Below are 21,592 nucleotides of genomic sequence, written 5' to 3' on the forward strand. Positions count from 1 at the left end.
TAAGTATTTTTTATGGCATTTCTTTGTCATCTTATGTTAGTGGTTCTGATTATTGTCTTCATGTCTATGATCAGCAGCAGGAAAAAGTCAAACCTTAAAATAAGGTCTTCCCAAATGTAGAGTTAAGATGTTAAGAATTAACACACATCTATTTTCTCAAGGAGATAATCTGGTAACTTCTCTCTTTGGAAATATGATTTAATGTTTCATGATACAGACAGAGAGTACAATCTTATTTGTAGCAAGTAATCTGTGAGTATATTTTATTTTCTGTCCTACTAAATTACCTCTAACAGCCAGACGTTCTGGAAGAACAGTTAGGTCTAATGAGTGATTCTTCAAAATTTCACCAAGAGAGAACACTGAATTTCTTTTCAGGGCTAAATAAAGCTTCAGTGTAACCAAGTATATCCTAGCATCACGAGATTTATGCAGTTACTTTTTAAATTAAGAATCTTATACCTAGAGGGGCACCTGGGTGGCTCAGTTGGTTAAGCATTGGACTTCAGCTCAGGTCATGATCTCACGGTCCATGAGTTCAAGCCCTGTGTAGGGCTGTGTGCTGACAGCTCAGAGCCTGGAGCCTCCTTTGGATTCTGTGTCTCCCTCTCTGTTCACTTCCCCTGTTTGCGCTGCGTGTCTCTCTCTCTCAAAAATAAATAAACATCAACAATTTTTTTAGAAAAGAATCTCATACATAAAGAAGCACAAGAATTATATACCATTCCTTTAACAATGTAGCTTCTAATATCTTTTGAATCTGTTTTAAATTCCATCAGTAGTGACCACCAATTTGTTCAGCTCTTTTAGATACTGTAGTGGATGTGTGAGGCTTTTTCTACATATGTGGCTTCTCTGGGCATAAACAAGTCTATTTGACATCTTCTTCAGAAGGTAATGTCTATCTGTAGCATATGAGCATTCTGTAAAAATAAATCTCACTGCAGTTTAATGAAATTGTTATACAATACTGTAAGTTTTCTGAACTATAATATGAAACATTAAAGGGGTTTTCTTCTTCTTCCTTCTTTTTATAGTATACTAGAAATCTTATTTGGCCTGAGAAAATAGGACAACTAATATTTAGTAATCTTTTTAAAGTTAATCTCCTGTTAACATGTAACACCTTTCCTGGCCACTAGGGTCTTGGAACTCTTCTCTAGTTACTTCCCTCCATAACACTGCCCAACTTCAAGGACAAATTTCTAGATCATTGTCTGCATCTCACTATCTTTTATAATTGTTTGTTTTCCAGATCTTAAAACCCTTTATCTGAAACCATCTATCTTTCCAACCTCAGTGGCACGGCCACTGAGCCTAGCTGCCATCCCCCACCGCACCCCACCCTTACATCTCCACCTGCCTCCTCCATTCCCTACCTCCAGTGACCTAGAAATTGAGCTCCTTTAATGGGTCATTCTGTAGCAGGCTTTGTTTTCCTGTTTATGTGGCCTGGACACAGTCATCGCTCATTTCAATTGTGCTCGCTTAAGACTTTTTATTCTTTTGTTCCTCTTCACCTTTCACCACAGAAAACTTGCCATTGATAACAGGGATTGGTCCAAGAATTTTATGTGTCTCCTTGTCATCTCAGATGCTTAGGACTTCTACAGAAACATGACATAGCTATACTGATCAGGTCCATTAGGGTTATGAGTGTAGAATCTTCTGCCTTAACTGCATTCTCTCTCTCTCCCTCTTTTTGTTTTGTTTTGTTTAGGTTTTTTGTTTGTTTGTTTGTTTGTTTGTTTGTTGGCTTTTTTGGGTTTTTGGTTTTCCCAAGGCATTTCTTTGGGCAGACCTAGGGACAGGGAAGCTCTTTTGATGCTACTTTTTTTCTCTTTCAGGACTTGAAACAAGTGTGAAGAGGCTCTCTGGTGAGATCGTGGAGTTGAAGCAGCATCTGGAGCACTATGACAAGGTCCGGGAGCTGACCCAGATGCTGCAGGAGAGCCACGGGTACCTGCCCGGGGCAGGGGGGGAGGGCAGGGGGAAGCAGGGCCAGCCCCAGTGACAGCAGGGTACGCAGAGGAGTCGCCTGGTGGCTTCGCAGCATGCAGGCCCTGTGCCACACGCGTCTCCGGTTGACTTACAACTCCCCTGAGCTCCCCTTTCTTCAGGAAAAGCAAGTCCCTTCTTGCTGCTGCGTCTGTGAGGGGCAGGTGAGAGCTGCTGAGAGACTCTGGGCTGTCTTGGTCCACCCTGCGTGGTTCCTGTCAGTTCTCCTAGTGCGCGGGGCCTCCCCCTTTACTCCCAGCTGTGTGCTGGGTGGTGAGAAGGGAGCAGGCAGTGTGGGGGCTGTCCAGGTGGAGCCTCAGTTTCTATCCAGAGAATCGTGTGCTGGGAAGCAGGTGCAGGGAGGAGGCATGCCGCCCACTGGGTGGTGTGAGGTGTACTTTGTGGAGGTGCAGAGCATGAGCCCAACTCACCCCTACTCCCCCACTTTGGGCTGAGTCCCACACACCTCCCCCAGGCTCGAGTGCAGCACGGCCCTAGGTGGAGCCAGGCTGTGACGCCGGGGGGTCAGCGGGCCTACCCCAAGCACAAGGTACAGAGGGGAAGGGGCTCCTGGGAGATGAGCTGGAGCATAGATGGAGCAGCGGAAGGGAGCAAAAGGTAGCTGTCATGGGTGTATGGGGGGGATAGGTGAGGCAGGATGGCTCCCAGAACCCGATGGGCCCCCATCTGCAGCACTGTGGGCTTCGTGTGGACTGGGCTGCCGTGCAGTGGGTGGAGGTGGGGGGCAGTGGTGGTCCACACTGACTTCATTCACTCTGGGCCTTAGCCTGGCCGGAGCAGATGGCTGGTGCCTGCACAGGAGGTCTGTGCAGGGGGCATGCATCTCTGGGAAGACGGCCCCGCTCCCATCTATCCCTGGTCACTGCCGAGTGGAGGGCGAGGGCACTTCACAGATGGCCAAGTGGGCAGTACAGGGCCGCTTCTTCCCTGAAGTCCTTCCAAAGGCAACCGTGGTCAACACTGTAAAACCAGGACTCTTCAGTCATGCAGTCACTATGTCAGAATTATTCAGGGAGCCCCTTTACATCGGACCGGGAGATAGAAATACGTCAGTCTTTGGATCTGTTCCAGAATGAGAACATCGTTCTGCTAGCTGGGAAGATGATGATGGTTTTCTCAGAAAACAGGTGTGGCTGGAGTAGCGAGGCACCCCTCCGTCATCCGTTGCCTTCACCCGTCCGTCTGGGTGCTGAGCCTGCACGTGGCCTGGTGGCCGAGGGCTCGGGTCACGCATAGCCTCACACCGTCTGGAGGCCAGGGGTGGATGGCAGGAGCCGGAGCCGGTGGGAAACGGGAGGGTGTTGGCTGCGGGGACCGGTGTGGACCGGGAGGGCCCCGGCCAGGTGAGGGAGGATGCTGCTGGAGAGGAGGCGGCAGGCGGTCCTCAGGCATCGCTCCCCCGAGCCCTCCTCCAGCTCCCTGGCCAGCACCAAGGAACACCTCCTGCAGGAACTGAGCCAGGTGCGCGCGCAACACAAGGCCCAGGTGGAGCAGCTGCACTGGAGCTACAAGGAGCTCAAGAAGATGCTGGGCCTGTTTCCGTGCGGCGGCTGCTAGGCCGCGTCTGGGTCGCCTCCACGCACCTAGTAAACCGCGGAAGCTCTTTTCTACCTGGTATGATTGTGGGGCAGAGCTGTGCCTCCCGTTCATAATCAGCTGAAGTTTTGAAACGTGTTCATGGCCTACAGCTCAGTTTTCTAAAACACCCTGAAAAGATGGGATTGATCTGCCAGTAGGCGAGTCTGCGAACGAGGACATGTAGGGGTAGTATTTGCAGGGAGGTGCTAACCAGGGTGGCTCCCTCTGACTCCACGCTGCTCCTGCTCCTGAGATTGCAAAAAAAAAAAAAAAAAAAAAAAGGATTAATCCAAGCCCTTCACATGTTTTGAGATAAGACATATTGATGTTTTTTGAGACCAGCATCATTAATTTTCCATGAAATATCTTGAGATAAAATGCAGTATTTTTCTCCCTAATGTAAGAGCACTGTGTGTGATTAAATAATTTTGTGTGGCAAGATAAACTAACATTCTAAAAAGTGACTTTTTATAAATTGTGACTGAGATCTTCTCACTGAATTCTTTCATGAAGCAAGCTAGGTGCAGGTGGGACAGGTACGTTCCAAGATTTAATAAAAGTAACACATTTTGGGGAAACATTAAAAATACCATTTTGTGACATCACTGCCTCACAGTGGAAATATTTCCCCAGGTGCTCTCTTGCTTACAATTACAGTGCGTTTCTGAAAATTAGAGTGCACACAGACAAAATACTAGATTTTTAGTTTGGAAACTTCTTATCTTATTTAAATACTTGGCTTCTAGGTAAAACAAAGTACTTTTTTAAACCAATGCCTACTTAATTTATGGAGAAGAGCAGGCAGGCCTACAGGTGCCTGTGTGTGTCGTCGGGCTCTGCCACTGGCGTTCGGGGGTCAGGCGTTTCCCTCAGGAACCGGGTGGTCTCCCCGGTTCCTTCCTGTCTGGTCCTGGCTGTGTCCTTTGGCATCAGTTTCTCTGCAACTTAGCAGGAAAACATGTCACAGCAAATATGGTTTTTGTGGGGGAGTGCAATTTCTTTCATCATACCATTTTTTTTTTTTTTATTTATTGAAAAGATTTTAGCATTCAACCATTTTAGGCTTGTTGGAAACGCTCACCATGCTATTACTTTATGTTCCTCTTGTTTGGGTTTTGTTGAGCTTCTTAGACCTGTGACTTTATAATTTTCATCAAATCTGGGAAAGTTTTGCCACCATTTCTTCAACATGGTTATTCGATCCAGCTTCTGTCCCACCCTCCCTCCCGGACCCCAGTTACACCCAGACCACTTGGTAGCATCCCCACGGGTCCCCAGACTTCAGGTCTTTTTTCCCATCTTTTGTTCTTGCCCTCCGTTGGGGTCATTTCTGCTGCATTGTCACAGGCCTCACCCATTCTGCAGTTGGGCCTGTGTAGATAATGGATTTTTAATTTCAGAAATTACATATGTTTTTAGTTCTAAAATCCCATTTGGTTCTTTCTTATTAACTTTGTGTCCCATTATGTTCGTGTTTCATTAACTCCTGAACCATGTTCTTAACACCTTTGCTGCAGGTAATTTCAGATGATTTCTAGAATGGTTACACTGATGCTCCGTTAGAAGTGTATTAGTTTCTTTCGGTCCATGTTTCCAGCACTTACTGTCAAAGTTTTAATGTTTTCATTCTAGAGGGTGTGTGATGCATAGTGTTTCTGTAGATAGACTTTATCAAGTTAAAGAAGCTCCTTGTAGTGTTAATTTGCCAAGACATTTTTTATCGTGAATGGGTGAATTTTATCACTTTTTCTGCAGCCATTGAAAATGACCATGTGGTTTTTCTCCTTTATTCTGTTCATGTGGTTAATTTCGGTAATTTGATAACGTAAAACAACCGAAATTTTCTGGGTTAAGCACAGCCTAGTAATGATGGGTTTTCCTTTGCAAACATACTTTTGGATTTGGTTACTATTTTGTTTAGGATTTTGTATTCTGGATACCCCACTTAATATCTGACATTTAATTATTGGAATTCTCTGGGTCTCCATTTCCTCATCTGTAGAAAGGGGTGATAAGTGCCTGCCCCCACTGTCGTGAAGAGGAAGCAGTAGCTAGAGTCTGGTCCCAGGACCCCGCTGATGCGGCACCACATGGTGTGGTTGTTGGCTGGGACGGCGGCAGGAACCAGTCCTGTCCCCGCGGTGATGCCACCTACAGTCCTCTCTTAAGGTGCCGCTACCCTCAGCGTTCGCACCGCCACGCCATGCCCGTGATAAAAGTTCAGCTGTGCACCTTTCTCTGCTTTCTAGGAGAGTTCAGGACAGGTTGTAACTCTCTCTTCCCTGAGTGTGTGATGGAACTTGCTGAGGAAGCCAGTTGGGCCTGAAATGCTCTTTGTGGGAGACTTCTGGCCACAGGTTTAGTTCCCTTAGCCCCTTCTCACAGAGCACCGTCCACCCCTCCATTCGCCAGCCCCCTGCAGCGGGTTTGGGGCCATGTGGTTCATTCTGAGTGGGACAGAGAAGAGCTGCCAGGCCACCAGGGTGGCCGCCGTCCCCTCCGTAGCCTTGCCGGCGGTGCACTGACCAGCGGGCCTGTTTCTCTCCTGCGGGCAGAGAGCCCTCCTTGACCTCTGCTGGACTCCGTGTGCATGAGAAAGGAATGTCACTGTGTCAGCCACTAGGTTTGGGGGGTTTTCTACTTTGCCAGTAGTTACTCGGCCTAAGCCCTGGGATGGCGCAGTCTGTCCCTTTCTTCCTGAGTTCTCATAAGGGCTGTATCTCGAATTCGCTTGTATTGCCTAATTGTCCAAGTTTTTGGCCTAACAGTCTTTTAATGGCATTTCCATGGCCTCAGCATCTGGAGCTGTGTCCGTAAGGCAGACCCGTCGGGGTGGTAGTTGCTTCAAGCAAGTCCTTGCCATTCGGGGAAGGGAAGGGACGTGGGTGAGCGATGGCCACGGGTTGCTCCCAACCTCAAGCTCCACTTCCGCTTTCAAGCCGAGGACACGTCGGGGTGGCCCTGGCCGGTGACAGAGCAGGCAGAACACCAGGGCCAGCCGCGGGGCTCTGGCGTGGCCGGCGAGGCTTGGTCCGCACCTGCATCCTCCCCACGGTGCTGGGGCCACCCCGTCCCCCTGGCTGTGGTTCATGCTGGTCCATGGCGCCGCGTTCTCTCTCACTTCCTCTCCTGCACCACAGCTTCTGTTCCTTTCCATCTTTAATGGAAATTACTGATGCATTCAGCTCTAAAACCTTTACTTTATCGCTTTTCTCTCTTTTCTCTTGCCATATCGCCTGACATAATCGATACGCTTTTGTTTCTTCTTGTTTTGTATTCTGTTTCTTCTGTGATTGTCCCCTTCTATACTGTAGCCATTTTCACCTCTGCTGGTTTTGGAAGCTAAGCATTCTTTCTGGCATATTATCACAGCTGGTGTTCATCTAATCAGGGCTTCTGCTCCCCCGGTAGCATACAGGAGCCATGAGCCTGTACCTCCCTGGGCACCCTTCGGCTTCCATGTGATGGTTTTTAAGGGTTTTTTGGTTTTTGGTTTTTGCTTTAGTATTTTTTTTTGTTTTCTTTTGTTTTGTTTTTGAGAGAGAACGACAGAGAGAGAGAGGGAGAGAGAGAATCCCAACCAAGTAGGTTCCACCCCCAGCACAGAGGCTCACTCTGGGCTAGAACTCACAAACTGTGGGATCATGACCTGAGCTGAAATAAAGAGTCGGACACTTAACTGACTGGGCCACCCAGGCGCCCCAGTATTCGAGTATTTTAGTGAAATATTTTTTTCCCACAGAAATCATTTATTTACAGGGTTTTTGTATGGTTACTTACTGCCCATTTTTTGAGCCACTTCCCTGCAGACATTCTGTCTGTGGTCATGTTCTTGCTGCAGTTAGACTTACTTTTAATGTCTGCTGGTACAGTTTTCCTTGTTGTAGTCTTAGAATGAATGCCTTTATCTTCAGTTTTGAAAACTATTTCACAGAGGATTTCATGTTGGTACTTACTCGAGGACATCATTGCTATGTCTGGGCCCCCACCCGGGGCTGCACCAGGGCAAGATTGGAACGAGCCTGGGACTACGAGGCAGGTGGCCTGGGGTCAGGCCAGGAGTCACCGTCTAAATGAGGAAGCAAAAGTTTCCTCCCTGCGGGGAGGTGACCTGAGACCCTGTGAGCTGTGGCTCCCATCCCTCCCACAGCCCCTCCCACAGCCCGTCCATGTTAGATGTTAGTGCCTGTGTGTGACTGCTGGTGTAGGTGGTGCACCTTGAGGACAACAGATCCACATTTCAACACCTTTATTTATCACTTTACCAATTTGACACACAATGTTAATAGCAAACACAGGAGGAGCAGTATGCAGACAGACAGGAGCTGCTTCACTACAGGTTTGCAGGTCAGGCCTTGACAGCAGCTCTGACCGGGGACACAGTGCCTCACGCTCTGGGGAGGGAGAGGAGGGCCACCCCGATCCCATACATATCCCTGGTTGAGTGCGGCTTTGAGATGCCAGCAGACGTGCCTTTCTGAGTCAGAACACCCAAGACGTCGACTCTACTCTTCACTATCACACTGATAAAGTGATACACTCAGGACTCCCTAATGGTAACAAAACTGTAAAAATATATTGCATATATATATAAATTTATTTCCCTTTCCTGAAAAAAACTTAGTACAAACTAGTAGTATACGATCCCTTTCAAGTTTCTTTTAAGTTGTGCGGGTTTCCTTTCTGTTTGGCTTGGTTTGGGTTTTCAAGAGTCTAGAGGGAGAGAAAAAAACCTCTCGAAGCTCAGGGTGGCCACTGCCCAGCCTACCTGGGGCCATGCCCTCCACATGCCCAGGGACAGAGGCCATACCCTGAACCACCAGGTTCCACAGTGTTCAGTAGTCAATCAGTGGAGGGGAGCTGTTCAGGGTCAGTGTTTTAAGGACATTCTAGCCTATTGGTAACTTCACAGTACAGTTGAATTTTCAACCTGGCCTGCATGGAACAGGTGACCACAGAGCGTCCCATGTAGTGTGGACTGCAAGACGGGGGAGCCGCCAGCTTGTGTATGAAGAGAGCTGGGCTGGGTCCCCAGGGCAGGCCCAGCACATGCTTTTCCCATAAAGGGCCAGATGGTGAAAATTTTAGGTGTCCCCTCCTACCACTACCAGGCGACATAGCGCAAAACCGGCCATACGTCATGCCCGACTGAGCACACGGGCACAGCTGGGCGCCAAAAAACTATTCACAGAAGCAGTCTGGGGTGGGGGCATGAGCCCGCTGCCGCAGGCCCTGTCCACCGAGCAGCCAGAGGGATGCCCGTGGCATGTCCTGAGCGCTGAGCACAGGGACGCAGACGCAGAGCCACACCAACAGGAAGTGGTGCCAGCGAGCCGCCTGCGCGCACTGTTCCCCGGCTTCTCGCATCGGCTGTGATTTTCATCTGCCGCAAACGTAGGACTGGGGACACTAGAGGTGTGAAAATACTCCGGTATAAATATATATCTTCTGCGATAACATCCTAAACTTACATGATTTGAACTTCACTTTGGTAAAGCTGACTGTTACGTCCACCTAGTTGCCTATCCTATCACGTTAAATAGAAATAAATAAGCGTTCTGGTGTGATCAGTGTTAAGCATCCTCCTCCAGTTCTCCTGACACTCAGATGCTGTCAGCCCTGCCCTCCCTGGCAGAACGTGTCCTGTCTCCTCGTGCTGTGCGGTCTCTCACTCACAGATAGACACTGGATTTCTGGGTAACCACGGTTAGTAGAAGATAATTGGCATTACATATAACATGCAGCAAAGACACACACCCTGCCTGTGTGTTCTCAGTGTTCAGACGCCGATGGAGGAGCATGCGTGTGCGTGCGTGTGTGCGCACGCGCACATGTTCTATGTGCGGGGGCCACACACGTGCGGCAACACGTTTAGCAGATTATTCTAAGCTGATGGAATGGAGAGCACTGAGGACTCCTGATGGAGTCTTTGCCACCTCCCCCTCCTTCCTGACTGAGGGAACGTCCAGGCTTTGTCTGGGGACGGGTGCCATCTGAAGAGGCTTTGGGATTGGGCAGGGGAGACGGGAGACTGTAGCCCCTGTGTGGCCAACCAGACCTCCCTGCTGTGGGACGGGGTGGACCGCCAAGGGGACCCATTCACAAACCCCATGGGAAGGTGCTGTGAGAACAGTCAGGAGCGCATTGGGAAACACTGGTCCCAAGTGAGTAGCTCAGCTCCACCAGACTGTGGCACTGGTGCCTTCCACTAAGAAGAGGGCTCCTGCTCTGGGGAAGGGCGTGACAGCAGGGGTCCCCATGGGCAGGCAGATGTGTGGTTTCTCTTGCTTAGACCCCAATCTCCCAGGGTGGTCCTGGGGAGGCTGTTTTGCCTGGAGACCCCACTCTGGCACAGAAGATGGCCTCCTGGGGGTGAGCGGGGCTGAGAAGGGCTGGTGGAAGGGGGGCTGTGCATTGGCATGGGGACCCTCGTCCCTTGGCTCACTGGGGCATGCACACTGTGGGGGCCAAGGTCCTGCTGGACTCCAGTGTCCACGCTATGTCATGGCTGTGACAGGGGGGACCCAGGTGGTAATGGCAGGAGGCGGAGCCCCACCGCCTCAGACGGTGCTCCCCAACATGGTGCCCAAGAGGATCTGGGAGGAGGTCTGGTTTGTGATCTGCTCATTGTTGAGAAACATTTGTCATGTTCAGAGTCACCTTCCAACATTTCCCACATCCTCCCCTTGCCTCCAGATCCTCACCGCAGTCCAGCCGGGGATACTGTGTCCTGCTTGCTTGTCCCTCCTCCAGTACTCAGTCCTTGGTTTCCCCACCTTTCCCCACCATGGGGTGGAGAGGCCTGGCTGGGCAGCTCAGGATCGCCAAGGTAGAAACTAGAGACTGCAGTGAGCACAGGTGACTCAAGGCCTGCAACCATCTCAGATTTTACACACCGGGAAGTCTCAGAACCTCGGAAGCAAGCTGCTGGCGAGGCCCCACAATGGGGGAGAGGGGGAGGACCACATCCCTTCAGAGGGGCCATGCTGGATGGGAGCTTGAGCCCCGAGCCCCACTGCACAGACAAGGGACCATCCCTAGCTCTAGCGACGACCAGCATGCCCTTTGGGCACAGGGAGGCGGGTGCGGGTGCCACCCCGGTGCTGGTCTTTATTTCAACCACCTGTGCTGTGCGCCAGGGAGTGCCCCCAACCAGCCAGCTGCCACGGACACAGAAAAGTGGCCAGGGTGGACGGGCTCCAAGAAGCATTTCCCTGAGGCTCCCATGGGCTTTTCCCAAGACCAGCGCCAGGACCACACGGCCCCACCAGTGTCTTGCCAGGCTTGGTGGCACTTCTGCAAGGGGACATGTCCCCATGAAGCCACTGTGACAAGAGTCCCAATGCTTGGCTCCCCTGTCCAGCCTCATGGAGAAACCAAATGCCAACAAATGCTGCTGGCCTCGGAGCCCTTTGTGGGTCTGCCTCTCTTGTGTGGTTTTCTGCATTTGCAGGGGTTGGGAGAGGTTAGGGAAGACTCATGCAGAGACTGAACCACTGAGATCTGTGCCACGTGCCAGTGAACAGGGAGCAGCCACGGGGACCCACAGCCCGGAGGCCCTGAGTGCAGAGTGGGGCCCTGGACAGAAGACACCATCATGCCAGCAACGCGACTGCATGGGAAGCCTTAGCCAGCAGGGTCTCCTGGCCTAGAGACACAAACGGCAGGAGAGAAAGGGGCAGAAATGGTATTCTGTCTTCGCTGACCCATTCTGGGAACAAATACATTCCCAGTTTATTCTTAGAAAAACACAATAAAGTAAACGGTCTTGTCCTTGGTTTCCATTTTGACAACTTCAGACCGTGTTCCTCTGGTCCACTGAGGAGCCCCTTCCACTGGCTCACATTCCTCCGGCTCCACAACGTGTGTGTGTGTGTGTGTGTGTGTGTGTGTGCATGTGCATGTGTGCAAGCACACACATGTGGGTATGTGTGAGTGTGTGTGCACATGCAAGCACCTGTCCCACCTCCCCACACCTTCATGATGTCCTGTTAGCAGCTCACTTCTGTCTTCTTGGTGCTGCTGGTTAGTGCGTTAGCTTGTGCTGCCCTCGAGGTTCCAGGGAGGGGTTTGCAGGTCAACAGGGGGCCAGCTTCTGACAGGGTCTGTCCCACTCACCCCCTTGTGGCCCACCGGCCCCTTTAAAATGGACTTTTCACCTGTAAGCCAGGTAGTTAGTGTGGTCTGGTCCCAGGAGACGCTCTGAAAAAGGCCATTTGTTGTCGGCCAGCACTGGACGCGGCAGGTGTGTTAGAAATGGTCAGTGATTTCGGGGCCTCACTTGGGGGTCAGAGAGAAGCATGCCAGGCCCCAAGCAGGGGGAGGCCTGACTGCCACCCCCACGGTCCCCCAGGGCCCCAGCCTTGAGTTCTTCCCCAGGGAGCAAGGGAATGTAATGAAGTGTGAGGTGGCACGGGCCCCAGTGGGAAGGGCTGCTCCTGGGATGGCTACTTGCCACCCTGCACCTTCTGGTCATAGGTGCCCGCGTGCTTATAGCCCGGTACGTAGCCTCACTCATCCACCAATTCCACACGGCCCACCTTGCCTTTGCCCTTGCCTGATGGGTCGAAGCGTTCCTTGTGGGAACCTGTGAACTTGGTCGTGTCTGTGAGCCGGGACACGGCGGGCAATGAGATGGCCTTCTGTAGAGGGAGAGAATGGGGCGCGCCCGTGTGAGCGCAAGGGGCCAAGTGGGCACGTGAGGCCGTCGGCAGCTGGGTCGGCACACCCCCAGGGAGTAACACGTCCCCTGTCCCACCCCAGACCCCATGGGCTGCTGCCCTCCAGGGAGTCCCTGCTAGCCATGCTCACCATCACCCCTGAGATGATGGGGGCCTTGCCCTCAATGAGCCTGTGTACCTCGTGGACAGCCCCCTCACTGCTCTTGTCTTTGAATCTCTTCTTGGAGAGCTCTTCAAGTGCTTCCTTGAACTGCTCGAATGTGATGGTCCAGCAGGATTTCCCTCTGAGGGAGGAGAGCGCTCAGGGCCCGGGCCAGGGCCACTCCCCTCCATAACTCACAGCCCCACCAAGTAGTGCCCCCAGAACCTGCTGACATCCGGGGACCAGGTGATGTCAGGGGACCCCTTCCCAGGGACCTGGTGACATCAGAAGACCCCTGCCCGGGGACCAGGTGACATTGGGGAAACCCTGGCCCTGCCCAGGGACCTGATGACATCAGGAGACTACCTCCCAGGGACCTGGTGACATCGGGGGACCCCTGCCCCTGTCTGGGCACCTAGTGACATCGGGGTAACCCTCCCCCCACCCAGGGACCAGTGACATCAGGGGATCCCTACCCAGGAACCTGGTGGGGGCCCAATGGCCTTGGGGAACCCCCACCTCTCTCCCACAGCAGAAATCAAGTCTAAAGTTAAAATACAGAATATGCCCCTCCCCCGCCCTGGTGTGCACTGTTTATGCCCAACAGTCGGTCGCCATGGGCAACGGCAGCAAATATAAATTGTCTTGGAAAAAAGCTTAAAGGAACCATATCCTTTATGAACAACTGGACATTAAAACAAAGCTGTTGTCTGGTTCTAAAATGGGGCGTGTGTGGCGTCCACTCAGAGAAGGAGGGAAAAAGTCAGGTCAAGAAGCTCGTCCCATCTGAACCACACAGAGGCCGAGTCCTGCCTGGGGCCACCGTGGCCCGACGTCCCTGTCATCATACAGGGACGGGGTCGGGCGGTGGCCTCACCAATACGCCCAGCAAAGTGGTCCCAGGGCCTGTCCCTCCTCCCAGGACCCCCACTGCCCCCACCTGAAAGCCACCTGCCTAAGGGGCACAAGGTGGCTAGGGGCAGATGCAGCCCTATTCATTCCTTGCCGCAGGCCACTCACAAAATTTCAGAAAGATTCTAAACTGTGCACTTTTTATAATTTTTACTAAAAAACCATTTTTACCACTTTGACTGGATCTCTCCTGCTAATCCATGGAGTGAGTTGTCAGGGTTTTAGAACAAGAGGTCCTGTGGGGGCGGCTCCCTGCCATTCAGGGACACCCTGTGGGTGCAGAGGCCTGAGTGGGACGGCCCTGCAGATGTCCACAAGCAGATGGCCCAGAACAGCCACAATAACCACGAAGGCACAGGGACAGACCCACACGAGGGTTTCCACGGAAGAGCAAAGAAAGGCAGCCCAGCAGAGAAAGGGCCGTCTCTAAACAGCTGGTGCTGGTACAGCGGGGACCCAGCCCTGCACTGTGCCTCGAAGTGCCTACAGAGACTCACTCAAAATGGGCCATCGTCCTAAGTTCAGCACAAAACCTAGAACTATAAACTTCTGGAAGAATACCTAAGAGAAAAACTTTGTGATCTTGGGTGAAGCAAAGATTTCTTAGAAACAACACCAAAAAAGTCCATAAAAGAAACAAGGAATTGGAATGCACCGAAATTTAAAACACCATGTCCTTGAAAAGATGCTGTTTTGAGGAATACAAAATGAGCCACAGATGGGGAGAAAACACGTGCAAACAGACACCTGAAAGAGAAAGCTTTTCAAACTTAACAACAGGGAGAATCCCACATAGAAAACAGGGCAAAATACCCAAACCAGACACTGTCCAGGAAGACCCCTGGGTGGCCAGCGCAGAGCACACAAAGCGCCACCCCACATGGCGAGACCTACCAGACCAGACGGCCAGCGTGGCTGAAGCCAGTGAAATGGCCACACCGGGAGGATGTGGTCAGCTGGGCACTCCGACGTGGCGTCCACCCGGGGAGGCAGTTTGGCAGTTACGGCTCTGAGCCCCCAAGTCTGGGCTCGACACAGGACAGACGCACCGCAGTCCCACGTAAACCACGTAGTCAGGTGTCCTTCAGCAGTGAACAGATGGACACCACACGCAGGGACTCAGAGGCACTTGACATGCCCGTTGGAAGACACGGGACACAGCCCACAGTCAGGGATCGGGGCTGGGAAGCCTGAGCCCCCACGGGGCCTGCACTCAGAACACAAATGCCCCTTCTGTCCTCGGGTGCTGGTCCCAACCACGACCGCACAGCAGGGGCTGGTGACCTGGTGGGTGCAGGGCTTCCTTAGACCCAGTGGTGGGCAGTGGGCTCTACCCCAACAGCAGTTGGCCTCGACACCCCCCCCCCCCCCAGCCTCTGGGGAAACCTTCCTCGGCAGCAAGGTTCTCACAGCAGCCGCCCCACACGGAGATCCCTGCCCTGCTGCCTGGCCAAGGCCCTGTTTGTCCTGGGCTGTCAAAGGCACTCCTGTCTCCTATTCACGCCCTGCCCGGGTGGCATGTGGATGCCAGGCCTGACGGCCAGCCCCGGGACTGGCCGCCAGAGCACGCAGCCCTCTCTGGGCACCACGGCACCAGGCACCACCAGTGGGAGTCACTTGAGCTGGGGGTGGGGGGAAAGGCTGACGGGGGCTCCCATCAGAGGGCCACATTCAGAGCTGGTGGACACGGGCCTAAGGCCGACTCTCCCACTCCACCTGGCTGGGCCAGGTGTCCCCAAGTGTCCCCAGCGTGATTGCCCATCAGGGAGTTCTCCCCAAGGGACCCGGCACCTTGCTGCAGAGAGCAATGCACAGCAAGTTTTAGAATGACAATGCCCGTCTCTTCCCCAGAGACACTGATCACATTACACTGCTCTCTGGACACAGAGTGAGCCTGTTCTCCAGAGTCCACAGAACTGGAGGGTGTCCCCACACTGAAACCCCCTCTCCCAGCTCCAGGCCTGGCTGGCCAGTGCCCTGCCTGCAGGCCCGCCCAGCAGTAATGGAGTCACTGACCACACACAAGGCCCCATGAGCTGGGGTTTCACTTTGCTTCCCAAGCCTTGTGTCCCCCAGGCCTCCAGACCCAACTCAGGGCGGGCAGGGGGCTAAACCCTGCCAGTGCCAAAGGTCACCTGGGGACACTGGGGCTGGCGGGGGCCCGGGCAGCCCTCCAGAGACAGGCGTATGTCCATCCAGGGCCAACAGCAGGAAGGCTCCCGGGCTTCGGGCCAAAATGTGCCAGCACCTCTATGATACAAGACCGATGGCACTCCCAGGGACACCTCTCCAAGAGGTGGCAGGCAGCATGCTGGGTCATCACGGAGAACTTGGCGTTTATGTGGGAGGAAGCTACTGGCCCCCCATGCCCCGCCCCGCAGCAAAGCCAGGGCCCTGGGTGACCTGTCCAGAGGGCAGCCTGGCTGGCCAGGATGCCAGTGCAGGCAGGAAGTGGGGTGTCAAGGGGCCACTTAAGGCCCTGATGAGGCTCAGTGAGAAGGAGGGGCCTGTGGGGAATTCCTTTGGGCTGGCAGGAGTGGGGGGGCTCCTGGGGGAGCTGTCATTGTGGCTGTGATGTAGCGGCGATGCCCTCACATCATGCCTGACCTGGGGCAGTTCCCAGGCCAGACCAGAAGCTCCAACTGCACGCTGGGCCAAGGAGGACTGCCAGTGGGACGCCTGGGGAGCTCTGTCCATCAAGTATCTGACTTTAGCTCAAGTCATGGTCTCAACGGTACCCGAAGCCCGGCTTCGGGTCTGTGCTGACAGCTCGGAGCCTGCTACTGACCCTCTGTCATCTCTCTCTGCCCCTCCCCTGCGTTCGCTTGCTCTTGCCCTCTCTCTTAAAAAAAAATAAACAACAAAAAAAGGAGGACCAATTGAAGCCAGACCTTCCTGGCAGACAGTGGCTGCCCTGCTCCTACCCAGGGCTCCCCATTGCTGCTGATCCACCCACCGTTTCAAAACTTCAGCTGATTATGAACGGGAGGCACAGCTCTGCCCCACAATCATACCAGGTAGAAAAGAGCTTCCGCGGTTTACTAGGTGCGTGGAGGCGACCCAGACGCGGCCTAGCAGCCGCCGCACGGAAACAGGCCCAGCATCTTCTTGAGCTCCTTGTAGCTCCAGTGCAGCTGCTCCACCTGGGCCTTGTGTTGCGCGCGCACCTGGCTCAGTTCCTGCAGGAGGTGTTCCTTGGTGCTGGCCAGGGAGCTGGAGGAGGGCTCGGGGGAGCGATGCCTGAGGACCGCCTGCCGCCTCCTCTCCAGCAGCATCCTCCCTCACCTGGCCGGGGCCCTCCCGGTCCACACCGGTCCCCGCAGCCAACACCCTCCCGTTTCCCACCGGCTCCGGCTCCTGCCATCCACCCCTGGCCTCCAGACGGTGTGAGGCTATGCGTGACCCGAGCCCTCGGCCACCAGGCCACGTGCAGGCTCAGCACCCAGACGGACGGATGAAGGCAACGGATGACGGAGGGGTGCCTCGCTACTCCAGCCACACCTGTTTTCTGAGAAAACCATCATCATCTTCCCAGCTAGCAGAACGATGTTCTCATTCTGGAACAGATCCAAAGACTGACGTATTTCTATCTCCCGGTCCGATGTAAAGGGGCTCCCTGAATAATTCTGACATAGTGACTGCATGACTGAAGAGTCCTGGTTTTACAGTGTTGACCACGGTTGCCTTTGGAAGGACTTCAGGGAAGAAGCGGCCCTGTACTGCCCACTTGGCCATCTGTGAAGTGCCCTCGCCCTCCACTCGGCAGTGACCAGGGATAGATGGGAGCGGGGCCGTCTTCCCAGAGATGCATGCCCCCTGCACAGACCTCCTGTGCAGGCACCAGCCATCTGCTCCGGCCAGGCTAAGGCCCAGAGTGAATGAAGTCAGTGTGGACCACCACTGCCCCCCACCTCCACCCACTGCACGGCAGCCCAGTCCACACGAAGCCCACAGTGCTGCAGATGGGGGCCCATCGGGTTCTGGGAGCCATCCTGCCTCACCTATCCCCCCCATACACCCATGACAGCTACCTTTTGCTCCCTTCCGCTGCTCCATCTATGCTCCAGCTCATCTCCCAGGAGCCCCTTCCCCTCTGTACCTTGTGCTTGGGGTAGGCCCGCTGACCCCCCGGCGTCACAGCCTGGCTCCACCTAGGGCCGTGCTGCACTCGAGCCTGGGGGAGGTGTGTGGGACTCAGCCCAAAGTGGGGGAGTAGGGGTGAGTTGGGCTCATGCTCTGCACCTCCACAAAGTACACCTCACACCACCCAGTGGGCGGCATGCCTCCTCCCTGCACCTGCTTCCCAGCACACGATTCTCTGGATAGAAACTGAGGCTCCACCTGGACAGCCCCCACACTGCCTGCTCCCTTCTCACCACCCAGCACACAGCTGGGAGTAAAGGGGGAGGCCCCGCACACTAGGAGAACTGACAGGAACCACGCAGGGTGGACCAAGACAGCCCAGAGTCTCTCAGCAGCTCTCACCTGCCCCTCACAGACGCAGCAGCAAGAAGGGACTTGCTTTTCCTGAAGAAAGGGGAGCTCAGGGGAGTTGTAAGTCAACCGGAGACGCGTGTGGCACAGGGCCTGCATGCTGCGAAGCCACCAGGCGACTCCTCTGCGTACCCTGCTGTCACTGGGGCTGGCCCTGCTTCCCCCTGCCCTCCCCCCCTGCCCCGGGCAGGTACCCGTGGCTCTCCTGCAGCATCTGGGTCAGCTCCCGGACCTTGTCATAGTGCTCCAGATGCTGCTTCAACTCCACGATCTCACCAGAGAGCCTCTTCACACTTGTTTCAAGTCCTGAAAGAGAAAAAAAGTAGCATCAAAAGAGCTTCCCTGTCCCTAGGTCTGCCCAAAGAAATGCCTTGGGAAAACCAAAAACCCAAAAAAGCCAACAAACAAACAAACAAACAAACAAACAAAAAACCTAAACAAAACAAAACAAAAAGAGGGAGAGAGAGAGAATGCAGTTAAGGCAGAAGATTCTACACTCATAACCCTAATGGACCTGATCAGTATAGCTATGTCATGTTTCTGTAGAAGTCCTAAGCATCTGAGATGACAAGGAGACACATAAAATTCTTGGACCAATCCCTGTTATCAATGGCAAGTTTTCTGTGGTGAAAGGTGAAGAGGAACAAAAGAATAAAAAGTCTTAAGCGAGCACAATTGAAATGAGCGATGACTGTGTCCAGGCCACATAAACAGGAAAACAAAGCCTGCTACAGAATGACCCATTAAAGGAGCTCAATTTCTAGGTCACTGGAGGTAGGGAATGGAGGAGGCAGGTGGAGATGTAAGGGTGGGGTGCGGTGGGGGATGGCAGCTAGGCTCAGTGGCCGTGCCACTGAGGTTGGAAAGATAGATGGTTTCAGATAAAGGGTTTTAAGATCTGGAAAACAAACAATTATAAAAGATAGTGAGATGCAGACAATGATCTAGAAATTTGTCCTTGAAGTTGGGCAGTGTTATGGAGGGAAGTAACTAGAGAAGAGTTCCAAGACCCTAGTGGCCAGGAAAGGTGTTACATGTTAACAGGAGATTAACTTTAAAAAGATTACTAAATATTAGTTGTCCTATTTTCTCAGGCCAAATAAGATTTCTAGTATACTATAAAAAGAAGGAAGAAGAAGAAAACCCCTTTAATGTTTCATATTATAGTTCAGAAAACTTACAGTATTGTATAACAATTTCATTAAACTGCAGTGAGATTTATTTTTACAGAATGCTCATATGCTACAGATAGACATTACCTTCTGAAGAAGATGTCAAATAGACTTGTTTATGCCCAGAGAAGCCACATATGTAGAAAAAGCCTCACACATCCACTACAGTATCTAAAAGAGCTGAACAAATTGGTGGTCACTACTGATGGAATTTAAAACAGATTCAAAAGATATTAGAAGCTACATTGTTAAAGGAATGGTATATAATTCTTGTGCTTCTTTATGTATGAGATTCTTTTCTAAAAAAATTGTTGATGTTTATTTATTTTTGAGAGAGAGAGACACGCAGCGCAAACAGGGGAAGTGAACAGAGAGGGAGACACAGAATCCAAAGGAGGCTCCAGGCTCTGAGCTGTCAGCACACAGCCCTACACAGGGCTTGAACTCATGGACCGTGAGATCATGACCTGAGCTGAAGTCCAATGCTTAACCAACTGAGCCACCCAGGTGCCCCTCTAGGTATAAGATTCTTAATTTAAAAAGTAACTGCATAAATCTCGTGATGCTAGGATATACTTGGTTACACTGAAGCTTTATTTAGCCCTGAAAAGAAATTCAGTGTTCTCTCTTGGTGAAATTTTGAAGAATCACTCATTAGACCTAACTGTTCTTCCAGAACGTCTGGCTGTTAGAGGTAATTTAGTAGGACAGAAAATAAAATATACTCACAGATTACTTGCTACAAATAAGATTGTACTCTCTGTCTGTATCATGAAACATTAAATCATATTTCCAAAGAGAGAAGTTACCAGATTATCTCCTTGAGAAAATAGATGTGTGTTAATTCTTAACATCTTAACTCTACATTTGGGAAGACCTTATTTTAAGGTTTGACTTTTTCCTGCTGCTGATCATAGACATGAAGACAATAATCAGAACCACTAACATAAGATGACAAAGAAATGCCATAAAAAATACTTACATAAGATATACCAGGAAAACAAACAAACAAACAAAATACGTGTTTTTTCTGGGAAGTCTTATTGTGATATGTAGAATTTTCTTTTACAAAGATTAGGTGATTTTGAGTGGTGTTTACAACTAAAAGATAGGAAAAATCAACATTTTTTTAAATTTTATTTTTCTTCTGGAATCCTCAGGCAATATTATAACTGACTCATTTAACTCGTCTGAATTAGTTTTTAATAAGCTCTCAAAGGTGGACCAATTGTCTCTAGTTTCTCCTGGGAACTGGAGATAATTAAATGAAGGTGCGATCCAAACTCCTAAGGATATTTTTGGCTAATTTTTGAGACTTCTTACTTCTAACTAATTTCCCTTAGATCTACATACCATTCTGACCCACATCTACCATGGGTGATTAAGAGTTCTGCTTGCTTCTTTCACTATCAATAGGAATAACTCATATTTCAAACTTAGAATTTACCTGCAAAACTGAAAAACTTGTCAGTTATTATCTACCATTACACTCTGTCTTATTCACACACAAAAAAATCATTTACTGATTTCATATGTAACTAATGATGGGTTTTACATTCTTAGCTACTAACCTACCACTCCTTTTGGTTTTCGTATATTGTTAGAATTTAGAATTCAAACCCAAGTCCCTTACTCTTGTCTCTCAACTTCCACATATCTATTGGCATAATCAGAAGTTAGGAATAGGTCATGTTTGAGAACCTAGAACTCTCTGCATGTCATTTAACAGCCACCAGTCATATACAGTTATTGAGCTCTTGAAATGTGTCACTACTCTGAACTGAGATGTTCTGTAAGTTTAAAATATAAAGTAGGTATTTAGGTCCTAGTACAAAAAAAGGTAAAATATCTCATTAATTTTTATAATGGTTTGATGTTGACATAGTAATAGTTTTATATATTTGCTAAAATACAACATTGAAATATTTTATAGTGTATACAGTATAGTAGTCTGGCTATAAAAATGTTTAAATTACATATGTGATTCACATTTCCATTTCCCATTACAATTTTATTGAACAATACTGCCCTAGCACATGTTTGCAATTAGCATTCTCAGTAAATGTTGTATCCTACAAAAGAAAGCAGATTTGGAAAACGTTACAGGACACCCTACTATCTGCCCCACCATTTCTCATGAGTTGTGCTCATTCTTTCTCTTTGAAAATAACCAAGATTTTTTTTTTCTTTTTTAATGTGTATTTCTTTTGAGAGAGGGGAAGAGGGAGGGATAGAGAGAATCCTATGCAGGCTCCAGGCTGTCAGAGCTGAGCACAGCATGGGGCTCAGTCTCACGACTGTGAGATCATGACCTGAGCCCAAATCAAGAGTTAGATGCTTAACCTACTGAGCCACCCAGGTGGCCCCAAAATAACCAAGATTTTAAAACAGCTGTTTAAAGATATACCAAAAATTAGCAAGATTTTAAAATAGCTGTTTAAAAGTATGGATTGACAAGAACCAAGTTTTAAAGTGTTTTAGAGTGTAAGCCAATAATTGTTGTCTTTCTACTGCTCACAATGTCATGTGGTATTCTGTAGTCATAACATTCAAAATATCCGAGGAGGTATGAAGTTGAATAGAACCTCTGCATT

At 50.9% G+C, this 21,592-nt stretch overlaps 1 long non-coding RNA gene across 1 annotated transcript in view; it reads right to left on the bottom strand.

The window, feature by feature from the left end:
• Positions 1-2,853: 2,853 nt before the first annotated feature.
• LOC147571531 (uncharacterized) overlaps positions 2,854-21,592 on the bottom strand; it is a 29,751-nt gene continuing 11,012 nt past the window's right edge. The window contains exons 2-3 of the long non-coding RNA XR_015247331.1: positions 4,378-4,541; positions 2,854-3,845 (exon numbers count right to left, since the gene is read on the bottom strand). This is a non-coding gene — a long non-coding RNA (uncharacterized LOC147571531). The remainder of the gene's footprint in view (positions 3,846-4,377; positions 4,542-21,592) is intronic.

Source organism: Puma concolor, unplaced genomic scaffold, assembly GCF_028749965.1.
Source record: "Puma concolor isolate L17-30 unplaced genomic scaffold, mPumCon1.1.hap2 unalloc_scaffold_23, whole genome shotgun sequence".
Classification (NCBI taxonomy): Eukaryota; Metazoa; Chordata; class Mammalia; order Carnivora; family Felidae; genus Puma; species Puma concolor.